The following is a 15000-nucleotide window of genomic DNA, read 5'->3' as shown; positions in this document are numbered from 1 at the left end:
ATGGGCACATTTGATTGTGTTTTATACCCTGTATTATGTTTAAGGTCCTCATTTTTACCGTATCTGAGTACCTGGAATTTATCACTGTTAAACATCATGTTTTTGTCCGCTGCCCTGTCGAAAACTTGATTAATATCGGCTTGTAGGTTTTTCAGTGACTTCAGGAGAGGTAATTTTCATGCTGATTTTTGTGTCTTTTGTGTATATCTGGTGGCGATTCTGAGTTGTCCTCCGCCAGGCTTGGTCCCGTGTCTTGTGATAATATGATCAAAAAGGCTGTTGCTTCCAGCGTCCCGCACGCCTCGGTATCTCAGCCGTCAAATTGTTTCTTAAACATGTCCATTTTTGTTCTGGCAATATTTCTAATAATGCTCTCATGCGGTGAGCTGAGGACGCGTTAGTAGCATGTCAGTTGGGCAGAGTTACCCATCACCTGGATCTGTGATGGTCATGCGATGAGTCAAGGCGAGTGAGGGCATATGATGAGTTAATGAGTGATAAAGGGTCAGCGAGGGTGGCACATGAGTCGCTTCAACAAGCGTGATGATACCTGGAGTGAGTCACACTACTATCACTTAGATCACACTACTGTGTATGTGTGTGTGTGTGTGTGTGTGTGTGTGTGTGTGTGTGTGTGTGTGTGTGTGTGTGTGTGTATGTGTGTGTATTTACGATTTATGTCTGTAGGGTTGAGCTGTTAGTTCTTGGACCCCGTCTTTTTAGCCGTTGGCTGCACACACACACACACACACACACACACACACACACACACACACACACACACACACACACACACACACACACACACACACACACACAAAGTAGTTAGTAAAAAACAGTTGATTGACGGTTGAGAGGCGGACCGAAAGAGCAAAGCTCAACCCCCGCAAAACACAACTAGGTGAATACAACTAGGTGAATACACACACACACGGAGGTATGGAGGCTGACTCCATACACAGTTTCAAATGTAGATATGATAGAGCCCAGTAGGCTCCGAAATCAATACACCAGTTGGTGTATAGTATACTTGAACCAAAGAGCCAGAGCTCAACCCCCGCAAGCACAACTAGGTGAGTACAACTAGGTGAGCACACACACACACACATCCCAAGGATGCAGCCCATAGCAGCTGTCTAACTCCCAGACACCAATTTACTGCTAGGTCAACAGAGGCACCAGGTGAATAAAACTAACCATTTCATGCTGGTTCGGGGAGGGGGTTCGGGGAGGGGGTTCGGGGAGAGGGTTCGGGGAGGGGGTTCGGGGAGGGGGTTCGGGGAGTTTTTCTAGTCACAAAAAATCCCGGCCTGGGGGCTAGGCTTGATTTACGAAAGCTTGGTGGAGTGGAGTGGAGGTGAAGGAGAGTAGAATGGAGCGGAGTAGGATGGAGGGGATTGGGGTGGAGGTGGATGTAGAGGGGAGAGAGGGGAAAGCCTGGAAGGTTACAATATGGGGGGTAAGCAGGGGTGTAATTCGTGAGTGTGATCAAAGAAGGGCAAAAGAGGATAAGACTAATGTAGGGGGGGTGGCAGTGTGAGAGTGTAGAGACGGGGGTGGGGGTAAATAATAAAAAAGAGTGGGGAGAATGAGGTTAAAATAAAGTTACAAGGAGTGTTGAAAGTGGAGAAGAGATATGGATAAATTCCAACAGCTCCACTACTGAGAAAATGACGAAGCCTCCATGAACACAGGATGTCCACCTCGGTCACATCTAATCATGAATCACGAGGCAGCATATACCACTTCCAGGAACACTAACGTCAGCTGACCAAGCAATAAACGTAACAACTATGTCTGGGTGGATAATGAGATCATACAAAACAAAGGACGGCTTCCGTTACATCCGGTTTTCCTTACGAACGCGTTTCGTTCGAGTGAGAGTCCGTCTAATGAGGAGGGAGAGGGCGGAGGGGGTGAGGCCTATCGTGTTTTGGAGAGTCAATCTTGGTTGTTATGGAACGGGAAGTAGGTGGGGGGTAACGGGAGAGGGAAGGTTGGGTTATATAGCGGAGGTGAAGGGCAAGGATCGTCATGGGGTGTTGATCTGTCCCGCTTCTGTGTGATGATGTTAGTTCTCTAATGTTTACCTGTGTCCAGTTGTCTCTGCATTTCATTTGGGGCTATTTCTTGTGTACTCACCTAGTTGTGTTTGCAGGGGTTGAGCTCTGGCTCTTTGGTCCCGCCTCTCAACCGTCAATCAACAGGTGTACGGGTTCCTGAGCCTATTAGGCTCTATCATATCTACACTTGAAACTGTGTATGGAGTCAGCCTCCGTGTATGTGTGTGTGTGTGTGTGTGTGTGTGTGTGTGTGTGTGTGTGTGTGTGTGTGTGTGTGTGTGTGTGTGTGTGTGTGTGTGTGTGAAGAACCTCGTCCCATCCAGAGTGAGAGAGAGAGAGAGAGAGAGAGAGAGAGAGAGAGAGAGAGAGAGAGAGAGAGAGAGAGAGAGAGAGAGAGAGTGAGAGAGAGAGAGTGAGAGAGACGTGACTGGTGGCCGGGGGAGAAGGAAACATCCGCCGCTGCTGACGTCACTCGCTGCTCTTGTTTTGATCAGCCTTTGTCACCCAGACGCTCAACAATTCTGTTTGTGGTGGCATTTCCTCTATACGTTGATCACACAATTGTCGCTGCTTGCCTCTTGTTTTGTGCCATCACACACACACGCACACACACACGCACACGCACACACACACACACACGCACACGCACACACACACACCCACCTAGGTGAGTACACAACACAGATACAGTAAGATATACGAGCACCCACCGTCTTGGCCTCGAAGATATCTACCCTGAATTGTGAGGTTGCACCGATAAAACTATATCTCACTATCATCACCAAGACATGAGGGCACTTATGCCTACCTGGAGCATGCCAGGTATGCTCCAGGTATGCTCCAGGCATGCTCCAAGCATGCTCCAGGTACACATCGACACGACAAACCACCCAAGTTAATGCGACCGTCTCAAAGCTCTGGAGATGTCCAAGCAACAGCCTGTTGGACCAAGTTATCACAAGTCGAGCCTGGCCTCAGGCCGGGCTCGGGGAGTTGAACAACTCCCGAAACCCTCCCCAGGCAAAATCCAGGTAACAACGTACCAGATACTTTACGTTATCGCTAAGAGGGATCAGCATATGATGCGATATCGGCACATATATAACAATAGCTTTTATAAATCAAATAAGTGAAAAAAAAATCAATAAAACACGTGAATCAAATATAGTCAGAATAAAAAAAGCCGTCCGGGGCGGCGTGTAACAGTCTCCTTACAATAGACAAAATACAAACAAACAGTTGTAAAAGCACAAAAAATATCCACAAGACAGCTAGTGTAAACTTAAAAAAACTGGAATATTGAATGTAAATGAATGCAATAAAAAACTGGAATATATGAATGTAAATGAATGCAACAAAAAACTGGAATATTTGAATGTAAATGAATGCAACAAAAAACTGGAATATTGAATGTAAATGAATGCAATAAAAAACTGGAATATATGAATGTAAATGAATGCAATAAAAAACTGGAATATTTGAATGCAAAAAAAAAAAAGTAAACAAAAGGATACATGAGCACAACATAGAAAATACTCATCAGGTAATGCTCATCAATACTCATAGGGTTCTTCTTGAGGTTATCTTGAGATGATTTCGGGGCTTTTAGTGTCCCCGCGGCCCGGTCCTCGACCCAGGCCTCCACCCCCAGGAAGCAGCCCGTGACAGCTGACTAACACCCAGGTACCTATTTTTACTGCTAGGTAACAGGAGCATAGGGTGAAAGAAACTCTGCCCATTGTTTCTCGCCGGCGCCTGGGATCGAACCCAGGACCACAGAATCATAAGTCCCGCGTGCTGTCCGCTCGGCCGACCGGCTCCCTTTTTTTGACCATTTTTGACCATTTGAGGGTTAAGAACATTTTTGTTTAATTTGGCTTTCAGCTCGTTTCTGGAGTAAACAGATCTCCCCCCCCCCACACCCCCCGGCGTGTCAAAAAAACTAAAGTGGCTCAGAAATCTTTACACCATGGGAGTTAGGGAGCCGGTCGGCCGAGCGGACAGCACGCGGGACTTGTGATCCTGTGGTCCTGGGTTCGATCCCAGGCGCCGGCGAGAAACAATGGGCAGAGTTTCTTTCACCCCATACCCCTGTTACCTAGCAGTAAAAATAGGTACCTGGGTGTTAGTCAGCTGTCACGGGCTGCTTCCTGGGGGTGGAGGCCTGGTCGAGGACCGGGCCACGGGGACACTAAAGCCCCGAAATCATCTCAAGATAACCTCAAGATGGGGAAAAAAACGCAATTGAAACCAATCCAGAAGCACTCTTACCCAAGCCTCCCACCTACGGTATTAAAGCCGATGGTTACAAAACGTCTATATCACAGTGCACTTAACATTTGTACTCAATCCCGTAATTATTTGATGAACTAATCGAATCCGTTAAAAATGTACTGCATGAAACCCAAGGCCGAGCTGGACAACTATCCCGCCAGCTGATGGGTGTAACGCTAGGCTGAGGCAGTGTATGGAGACCCGAGAATAGGCTGCCAGGTCAATACTAATGCAGGTCACAATAACGTGGCTGAAGTATGTTGACCAGACCCACACACTAGAAGGTGAAGGGACGACGACGTTTCGGTCCGTCCTGGGCCATTCTCAAGTCGATTGTGAGAATGGTCCAGGACGGACCGAAACGTCGTCGTCCCTTCACCTTCTAGTGTGGTCGTCTGGTCAACGTCAATACTAATAATTGGGGGGTCACTTAGGACACTCGTGCCCGGGTACAAAAGACAACTTGAAAAGGTGCAGACGTGCCCAGCGAAGCTGACCCACAACCACCAGACACACCACACGAAGAAAGGTCCAGTAACACGTCGGGGAAAAAAAATGTTAACCACAGTAACAGAAGTCAAACAAAATAAGTATCACGTTCAGAGTTAGAAAAAACGAGAGGGATTTTGAGCTGATACTCAATCCTACAAGTGTGCCCAGTTGAACACACACACACACACACACACACACACACACACACACACACACACACACACACACACACACACACACACACACACACACACACACACACCCACCCACACACACACACCCACCCACACACCCACCCACACACCCACCCACCCCGTCTCAGCTCTTGATCAGATGTACACAAGGATATATTAACGTTTCGTATCGTAAACGGGTTCTTGTAAAGGTCATGGAGCGAGAGAGTTACGGATCCCGTCACACAGAGAGCGAGAGTGTAGAGGCGCCGCCCGTCCTCGTAAACAACGCGCGAACTCTCACTCACCCGTCAGCCTCGCTGTTAATGAATGATAAACACCTCCGACGGAACACGCTCCACTTTTTCTCGTGCTTCCGTCTTCCTGTGTTCGAATCGCACCTCTCAAAATGTATACGCAGTAGGTTGGATAAGCAACTAATTACCAACATAACCAAAATACACAATTATAATTGTACATTACAATCTATATTTTTATATTGAATAAGATCTGATTTTATTGGCTACACTGTACATTAAAATTGACGAATGCGTGTTGGCAGTTTAGCTCTTACCAGTGCTTTGTGTGTGTATGCATGTGTGTATATATGTATGTATATATGTATGTTTACGTATATGTTACGTATATGTGTGTGTGTGTGTGTGTGTGTGTGTGTGTGTGTGTGTGTGTGTGTGTGTGTGTGTGTGTGTGTGTGTATGTATATGTATGTGTATAAAGTATATGTGTAAGCTGATCAGAATTCCATTTCACCTTTATAAATGCGCATTAATGACACTATGTAAAAGACACATCGAACACTTTATGTAGGGCATACGTAAATCTGTGTATTTATGTATTTACGTATGTAGCTTAGCCTAGCATTTTAAAAGCACTACAATCACCTTCTGTGGTTAATTGTTTAATAAATCCCTGAACTATATGTTTAACACAACTCTAACCCTGTCCATGGAGGACAGAAGACAATGTATATATATACTGGTTAGCATTGATAATGTGTGGCCACGTCTGTGGTAGAAAATAATAATAATAAAAAAAAATTGGTATACACTATGGAGAGTAGCCGGCACAGTGCTTTTGCTCCTTCTTTTAGGATCCAAACGGAGATTCCATCTGGACCTATAGCCTTTGTCACATCCAATTCTAGTAACAACTTCCTTACTTCCCCACTGGTAATCCCAAACTCTTCTAGTGATGCCTGGTTAACTATTCTTTCTTTTATCTCTGGACCTTCTTCTTGCTCTAATGTGAAGACCTCCTGGAATTTCTTATTCAGTTCCTCACACACTTCCTTGTCGTTTGTTGTGAATCTGTCTGCCCCTATCCTCAATTTCATTACCTGTTCCTTAACTGTTGTTTTTCTCCTGAAGTGGCTGTGCAGCAATTTAGGTTGAGTCTTTGCCTTGCTTGCGATGTCATTTTCGTATTGCCCTTCTGCCTCTCTTCTCACCCTGACGTATTCATTCCTGGCACTCTGGTATCTTTCTCTGCTCTCCAGTGTCCTGTTATTTGTATAGTTTCTCCACGCCCTTGTACGTCGTTGCTTAGCTAGCCTACATCTCTGATTAACCCATGGGTTTATGTGTGTGTGTGCGTGTACTCATCTAGTTGTACTCACCTAGTTGTTCTTGTGGGTGTTGAGCTTTGTCTCTTTGGTCCCGCCTCTCAACCGTCAATCAACTGGTGTACAGATTCCTGAGCCTATTGGGCTCTATCATACTTATATCTGAAACTGTGTATGGAGTCAGCCTCCACCACATCACTGCCTAATGCATTCCACTTGTCAACCACTCTGACACTCTGACACACACTGTGTGTACTCACCTAATTGTACTCACCTAATTGTGCTTGCGGGGGTTGAGCTTTGGCTCTTTGGTCCCGCCTCTCAACTGTCAATCAACTGGTGTACAGATTCCTGAGCCTACTGGGCTCTATCATACCTACACTTGAAACTGTGTATGGAGTCAGCCTCCACCACATCACTTCCTAGTGCATTCCATTTATTAACTACTCTGACACTGAAAAAATTCTTTCTAACGTCTCTGTGGCTCATCTGGGTACTAAGTTTCCACCTGTGTCCCCTTGTTCGTGTCCCTCCCGTGCTGAAGAGTTTGTCTTTGTCCACCCTGTCTTTGTCCACCCCTCCACCCTGTGTGTGTGTGTGTGTGTGTGTGTGTGTGTGTGTGTGTGTGTGTGTGTGTGTGTGTGTGTGTGTGTGTGTGTGTGTGTGTGTGTGTGTGTATACACGGGTGTGAGGTGTTAGTTCGAGAATTGGCTTCACTTCATCCCGTTATCATTCTCTGATTTTTGACTTCGTATTTTTGGTGTGTGACCTTGTACTTCTGTCACCTGACAGTCGACGGCTGACCTCTGCTGGCGGGTGACGCAATCAGTGCAAGTGGCGAGATCAGGTCAGGATGCCACCCTGGTGGTCAGTCATCTGGATCTTAAACCCCCGAGTGAGTGGGTGATGGGAAGGGGGAACTATAGAGGAAGTAAAAGATACGAGCAGTGAATGGCAAGATAAAGAAGATGGGGAAGGAATAGAGAGTTGTAAGCTGGGAGGAGGAACTAAAACAAATGGGTACAACACTTACTCTCCTTTCACCTGAACTTGACCACTCCTCCCTCTCTCCCTCTCTCTCTCTCTCCCTCCCTCTCTCCCCCTCCCTCTCTCCCCCTCCCTCTCTCCCCCTCCCTCTCTCTCCCTCCCTCTCTCTCCCTCCCTCTCTCTCCCTCCCTCTCTCTCCCTCCCTCTCTCTCCCTCCCTCTCTCTCCCTCCCTCTCTCTCCCTCCCTCTCCCTCTCTCTCCCTCCCTTCCCCCCCCTAACTACGGAAAATGTGTGCATATTAATTATACCGAAATAGAAATGTAATCAAATGCGAACAATTGATCAGGAGGATTAATGCACTGAGGATGCAATTTTAACTTGTAACCACATTAATTCTTCTCATTACTCACTTGCTAAGTCTAACTAGACGTTGTAACTATGAACCTGTGCACCTCCACCTGTCTTCCCTGGTGTGTGCTCGTCTAATTGTCATGGCAGGTGGGGCTGGGCTTTAGCTCTTTGGTCCCGCTTCTCAGCTTTTCCAGAGACATTTGGGGTGCGTCGTATCTATAGTTGCAGCTGTGTATAGAGTCCTAGAGGCAGACTCCTTATAGAGCATTTGATCTTTTCGCTGTTTTATATAAATTGAAATAATATTTGCAAGTTTTTCTTGAATAAGTTCACTTTTGTTCTGATATTTCTTATTCTTGCTGGGAGGATAATGAACGGTTTAATACTGGACCTCTGAGGGGTCGTACTCTGTTCTCTGATCGGTGCTTATGTCTCTGCCTCTGTTCTGCATTTCCTTCCATATCGTTCACTCTAATATGTTGTTATTTTACTGTGCAGATTTGGAACAAACCCTCCTGGGTATTTTGTATGTATAGTTATCACGTCTCCTGTCTATGCTATCTTTCCATTTAACTCATTCCACTCAAATCTGGGACTATTTTGAGTACTCTAAACTTTATCCATCTTCATTATGATTAACGAGACAAGTACTCAACCCTTTTCCTGCATATTACTGCTCTGACATACGTTATATGGAGAGTCCATATTGGGGACTAGTTAGGCTACTTTAGGTTAAGTTAGGCTAGTTTAGGTTAGGTTAAGTCAGGCTACTTTAGGTTAGGTTAGGCTAGTTTAGGTTAGGTTAAGTCAGGCTACTTTAGGTTAAGTTAGGCTAGTTTAGGTTAGGTTAAGTCAGGCTACTTTAGGTTAAGTTAGGCTAGTTTAGGTTAGGTTAAGTCAGGCTACTTTAGGTTAAGTTAGGCTAGTTTAGGTTAGGTTAAGTCAGGCTACTTTAGGTTAAGTTAGGCTAGTTTAGGTTAGGTTAAGTTAGGCTACTTTAGGTTAGGTTAAGTTAGGCTACTTTAGGTTAAGTTAGGCTAGTTTAGGTTAGGTTAAGTTAGGCTACTTTAGGTTAGGTTAAGTTAGGCTACTTTAGGTTAAGTTAGGCTAGTTTAGGTTAGGTTAAGTCAGGCTACTTTAGGTTAGGTTAAGTTAGGCTACTTTAGGTTAAGTTAGGCTAGTTTAGGTTAGGTTAAGTCAGGCTACTTTAGGTTAGGTTAAGTCAGGCTACTTTAGGTTAGGTTAAGTTAGGCTAGTTTAGGTTAGGTTAAGTTAGGCTACTTTAGGTTAGGTTAAGTTAGGCTAGTTACGACCCACTTACAGTACTTAAACCACAGAGCGGAACGAAAAATATACATAAATACCCGAGAGTAATCAACTCACAACATATTACCTTAAAAGACACTTTTAAAATAAAAGACGACAAGCGAATAATAAATTTGTTTAAACATAAAAGTACACTTTTCTTTAGGATAAGAGATCGGATAAAGTCCGGGTAAGCGTCAGTTAACGAAGCCACCGCCGGATAAACTTTGTTAACCGTTAATTAAAAACGAAGCAAGCGTCAGATAGACACAAGGTAAACCGCCAGACGTACGTCAAGTTAACGACAGATAAACGCTGGGTATGTGTCAATTGAGAAGCCAGGAAACGTCCAATGAACGCCTGGAAGAGTGGAGGCAAACTGTCACGTTCAATAACCGATCCACAGCGTTCAATAAATGCCAGACAGACGAATGAACACAACCACGGCGTAAATTGAACGCCAAAATACGCGGGAACTAGCCAATACGTGTAGCAGGGAGCCGGTCGACCGAGCGGACAGCACGCTGGACTTCTGATCCTGTGGTCCTGGGTTCGATCCCAGGCGCCGGCGAGAAACAATGGGCAGAGTTTCTTTCACCCTATGTCCCTGTTACCTAGCAGTAAAATAGGTACCTGGGTGTTAGTCAGCTGTCACGGGCTGCTTCCTGGGGGTGGAGGCCTGGTCGAGGACCGGGCCGCGGGGACACTAAAAGCCCCGAAATCATCTCAAGATAACCTCAAGGTGTAGAGGGAGTGTGTTGAAAAGTCTTGGGCCATTGATGTTAATAAGAATACTCTCTCAGCGTACCTATTGCACCTCTGCTTTTCAACGGGGGAAGAGGGGGGTATTCTGCACTTTCTGCCATGTCTCCTAATGTTATTTCCCTCCGCAGATTGGAATCAGAGCCTCAAATACTTTCTAAAGTGTAAATTATCACGTGTCTCCTGTCGGCGCTTAGACCTGGGGAATGTCTCACCATGTTTTCAGCTATACCTTTTCTCTCTACTTCCTCCTCCTTCCTCTTTCTCGCCTCCCTGCTCCTCATCATCTTCTCTCACCCTTCCCCCGAACCAGTTGCCCTCCCTCATGTCACCCGCGGCTCAGCCATTCATCGACGCCGCCTCCGGAGTGGAGGATTAAAATCACGGTCGAATGAGCATTCGTAAATTTCCATTGTTGCTTAAGCGTGTGCGGACTTGTTCACGCTAGATGAGTAGCGTCACGCTTGTGTGACTCACGTGTTCCTTTAAAGACGATACTCTTAGAGAGCGTCTGTCCTAGAGAGCGTTTGTCTTAGAGAGCGTCTGTCCTAGAGACCGTCTGTCCTAGAGAGCGTCTGTCTTAGAGAGCGTCTGTCTTAGAGAGTGTCTGTCTTAGAGAGCGTCTGTCTTAGAGAGCGTCTGTCTTAGAGAGCGTCTGTCTTAGAGAGCGTCTGTCTTAGAGAGCGTCTGTCTTAGAGAGCGTCTGTCTTAGAGAGCGTCTGTCTTAGAGTGTCTGTCTTAGAGAGCGTCTGTCTTAGAGAGCGTCTGTCTTAGAGAGCGTCTGCCTTAGAGAGCGTCTGTCTTAGAGACCTTCTGTCTTAGAGAGTGTCTGTCTTAGAGAGCGTCTGTCTTAGAGAGTGTCTGTCTTAGAGAGCGTCTGTCTTAGAGACCTTCTGTCTTAGAGAGCGTCTTAGCGACCAGACGGACACAGCCTGGCGAAGATGACGAGGGGTGACAGGAAGACAGAATAAAGATAAAGACAGGATAAGACACAGGACAGACCTGTCATGTGGCCATCCTGGTCCCGGTTCGAGGCGTCCTGGTAATGGGGAGAGAGTTGTGGGGAGGAAATGGGGCGAAAAAGGGGGGAGGGGGAGATGGATAGAGAGGGTGGGTGGGGGTAGAGGTGAAGGGGTAGAGGTGAGGGGGAATGGGTAGGGGTAGAGGTGAGGAAGGGGGAAAACAAATGGAAGGGTGGAAGTGATGGGAAATGGGGGTCGTGGGAGAGGGGTGACAGGGGTGGTGGGATTGATGATAATGGACATCAACGAAGTGGTTCGTCCGCTGACCTCCGCCAGCTGTCGGCTGCTGCTGCTGCTGTTGACGTCTGTTGTCGACTCTTAGTGTCACTGTTGCAAGCTGCCGCAACTGTTGATGTCTCTGTTGTCGCCCTCTTGCTGTCACCTTACATTAATATTGGCCGCTCTCTCTCTCTCTCTCTCTCCTCTCTCTCTCTCTCTCTCTCTCTCTCTCTCTCTCTCACACACACACACACACACAAAGGGGCCTCGTAGCCTGGTGGATAGCGCGCAGGACTCGTAATTCTGTGGCGCGGGTTCGATTCCCGCACGAGGCAGAAACAAATGGGCAAAGTTTCTTTCACCCTAAGTGCCCCTGTTACCTAGCAGTAAATAGGTACCTGGGGGCTAGTCAGCTGTCACGGGCTGCTTCCTGGGGTGTGTGTGTGTGTGTGTGGTGTGGGGAAAAAAATAGTAAGTTAGTAGTTAGTTAGTAAACAGTTGATTGACAGTTGAGAGGCGGGCCGAAAGAGCAAAGCTCAACCCCCGCAAAAACACAACTAGTAAACACAACTAGTAAACACACAGAGGAACCTGTACACCAGTTGATTGACAGTTGAGAGGCGGGACCAAAGAGCCAGAGCTCAACCCCCGCAAGCACAAATAGGTAAGTACAAATAGGTGATTACACACACACACACACACCAGGGCGCTGGTGGCTGAGTGGACAGCACGCTGGATACGTAGTCCTGTGGTCCGCGGTTCGATTCCCAGCGTCGGCGGAAACAGATGGGTATAGAGTCTTTCACCCTGATGCGTCTGTTCACCTAGCAGTAAATACATACTTGGGAGTTATACAGCTCTTATGGGGTGCTTCCTCTGTGTGTGTGTGTGTGTGTGTGTGTGTGTGTGTGTGTGTGTGTGTGTGTGTGTGTGTGTGTGTGTGTGTGTGTGTGTGTGTGTGTGTGCGCGCGCGCGCGCGCGTGCGCGCAGTTTTTTAAGTATTGCCCCGAGGGGAGAGTTCAATGGGCAGCGCCACTCATCCTGTTAGTAGACATACCGCCATAGCAGCATGTACAACTCTCCCCCAACAGGAAGAAAACCCGCTAGGTTGTTCATCCTGTCACTTGTACCCAGACACAGCTGGGATTTTGTCTCAAGTGAACAGCTTATCAAACAAGAATATTAACGTTAACCTGTAAACCCTTAAAATCTTACGTTATCTTGCGGGTGCAAAATTGGGGGAATCTTCTTAGAACAGCATTTATATTTGACAGTATTTTCCCCTAACTCAAACAATGTGGGGTTTACTGTGCTACACACATTCCTGATGTCTCTCAGGTTATCTTGAGATCTTGAGATGATTTCGGGGCTTTAGTGTCCCCGCGGCCCGGTCCTCGACCAGACCTCCACCCCCAGGAAGCAGCCCGTGACAGCTGACTAACACTCAGGTACCTATTTTACTGCTAGGTAACAGGGGCATAGGGTGAAAGAAACTCTGCACATTGTTTCTCGCCGGCGCCTGGGATCGAACCCAGGACCACAGGACCACAAGTCCAGCGTGCTGTCCGCTCGGCCGACCGGCTCCCAGGTGTTCACATTCTCTCAGGTAGTGGTCAAGGCGGTGGCCGTCACTCTCACCACAAAATCCGCAACTCCACTGTTCTTTTTCGTGTGTTAGAGAGAAATATTTGTAGTAGATATAATGGAGTAAAAATAGATTGGCTAGAAAGGCGGGGTCCAAGAGCTAACAGCTCGATTCTGCAGACACAAATAGTAAATACACACAGAGTTGTTAGTTCCAGTACACACAGACCACGTCTTTCTCCATATTTGTCAGTGGAACAATCCCATTACATTGCTCCATTACCTATCAGCCTTATCCACTAATAATTAGATTAATTAGCAAATTTTTGTTTTAAATTGATGTATGTGAAATATTATAAATCACATTAATTTTGGCATCAATTTCTTACCTTTAATTTCCATACTCATTGAGGGTCGTTTATTTCCCAAGTTGGGAAAATTATCACATTTCCTCTCGACAGTGTAATGAATCATCTCTCATTAATGGGATAATATGTTTTAATAAGTCAAAAGATATTATCCATTTTTTATCCTCATTCAAGTTAATAAATCCTTATGTTTTTAACTGAACTGTTTGCTGGAATAGGCTTCCCTTTTCCTCGCCTCTAATATGTCTTCTAAGCTACACAAATATTCAAAGCCAGGTAAGATCCATAGGTAAAGCTTCAAAGCTAAAGAAATATTGCCGGAACAGAGTTGGATGTCTTCAAGATGCACCTAGACAAGTTTTAGGTTTCCAAGAGAAAAACAGAATCAGTGCATACTTCACAAATAAAATTCAGTGAACACTTGATAGTCACAATCGGTGGAAGCTTGACAGTCACAATCGGTGGAAGCTTGACAGTCACAATCGGTGGAAGCTTGACAGTCACAATCGGTGGGAGCTTGACAGTCACAATCGGTGGGAGCTTGACAGTCACAATCGGTGGAAGCTTGACAGTCACAATCGGTGGAAGCTTGACAGTCACAATCGGTGGAAGCTTGACAGTCACAATCGGTGGAAGCTTGACAGTCACAATCGGTGGAAGCTTGACAGTCACAATCGGTGGAAGCTTGACAGTCACAATCGGTGGAAGCTTGACAGTCACAATCGGTGGAAGCTTGACAGTCACAACATTAAAGCCGCTCTCCAAACAGAACGCTTTGACATGTGCCTGTGAAATGATGTCACCTCCACGACTCAGGGAGCTGATTTACACTTAGTAACTTGTACGATATACAAGCAGCCTCCCCTCCCGTGTGTGTGTGTACTCACCTATTTGTGCTTGCGGGGATTGAGCTTTGGCTCTTTGGTCCCGTCTATCAACTGTCAATCAACTGGTGTACAGATTCCTGAGCCTACTGGGCTCTATCATATCTACACTTGAAACTGTGTATGGAGTCAGCCTCCACCACACTGATCATGTCCCCCCTTACTCTTCTGTCTTCCAGTGTCGTAAGGTGCATTTCCCGCAGCCTTTCCTCGTAACTCATGCCTCTTAGTTCTGGGACTAGCCTAGTGGCATACCTTTGGGATTTTTCCAGCTTCGTCTTGTGCTTGACAAGGTACGGGCTCCATGCTGGGGCCGCATACTCCAGGATTGGTCTTACATATGTGGTGTACAAGATTCTGAATGATTCCTTACACAGGTTCCTGAACGCTGTTCTGATGTTAGCCAGCCTCGCATATGCCGCAGACGTTATTCTTTTTATGTGGGCTTCAGGAGACAGGTTTGGTGTGATATCAACTCCTAGATCTTTCTCTCTGTTCGTTTCATTAAGTACTTCATCTCCAATTCTGTATCCTGTGTCTGGCCTCCTGTTTCCACTGCCTAGTTTCATTACTTTGCATTTACTCGGGTCGAACTTCAACAGCCATTTGTTGGACCATTCACTCAGTCTGTCTAGGTCATCTTGTAGCCTCTTACTATCATCCTCTGTTTCAATCCTCCTCATAATTTTTGCATCATCAGCAAACATTGAGAGAAACTAGTCTATACCCTCTGGGAGATCATTTACATATACCAGAAACAGTATAGGTCCAAGGACTGACCCCTGCGGGACTCCACTTGTAACGTGCGTGTGTGTGTGTGTGTGTGTGTGTGTGTGTGTGTGTGTGTGTGTGTGTGTGTGTGTGTGTGTGTGTGTGTGTGTGTGTGTGTGTGTGTGTGAGAGAGAGAGAGAGAGAGAGAGAGAGAGAGAGAGA

The 15000-nt window shown here is 46.3% G+C and overlaps 1 protein-coding gene across 4 annotated transcripts in view; it reads left to right on the top strand.

Annotated features, from left to right (window-relative positions):
* Window positions 1–15000, top strand: part of LOC123764954 (uncharacterized) — a 196835-nt gene that overhangs the window by 132173 nt on the left and 49662 nt on the right. The window lies entirely within an intron of this gene.

This window comes from Procambarus clarkii, chromosome 29 (assembly GCF_040958095.1).
Source record: "Procambarus clarkii isolate CNS0578487 chromosome 29, FALCON_Pclarkii_2.0, whole genome shotgun sequence".
In the NCBI taxonomy this organism is placed as follows: Eukaryota; Metazoa; Arthropoda; class Malacostraca; order Decapoda; family Cambaridae; genus Procambarus; species Procambarus clarkii.
This window is presented reverse-complemented; position numbering and strand designations above follow the sequence as displayed.